Here is a 330-nt window from a genome sequence, read left to right as displayed (position 1 = left end):
GACATTCATAACTATTTATCAACTGTCATGTTTCGTGGGACACCCTGTATATAAAAAGGGGATGAGAATTGAATAAGAAGAATACAGAGACAGATTTAAATGAGACAAAAGAAAAGAAGAACGGATTTAGATTGTCTTCGTCGAGTTGAATGAGGAAAAAATCAATTGTATTATTGAAAAGAGTTGGAGTATACAGAGTATAGAGTATATGTTTTCATGATTCGGTAAACTACAGAGTCCAGGGGCGTATACAGGGGAAGCCAGGGGGGCTAACCCCGTGAAAGTGAAAACTATGATCTCCAGGGAGGAGGGGGGGGGAAGGTTCTTGCA

The sequence above is a fragment of the Eurytemora carolleeae genome, unplaced genomic scaffold (genome assembly GCF_000591075.1).
Source record: "Eurytemora carolleeae unplaced genomic scaffold, Eaff_2.0 scaffold30, whole genome shotgun sequence".
NCBI classification, from domain to species: domain Eukaryota; kingdom Metazoa; phylum Arthropoda; class Copepoda; order Calanoida; family Temoridae; genus Eurytemora; species Eurytemora carolleeae.
Note: the sequence above shows the minus strand (reverse complement) of the source record.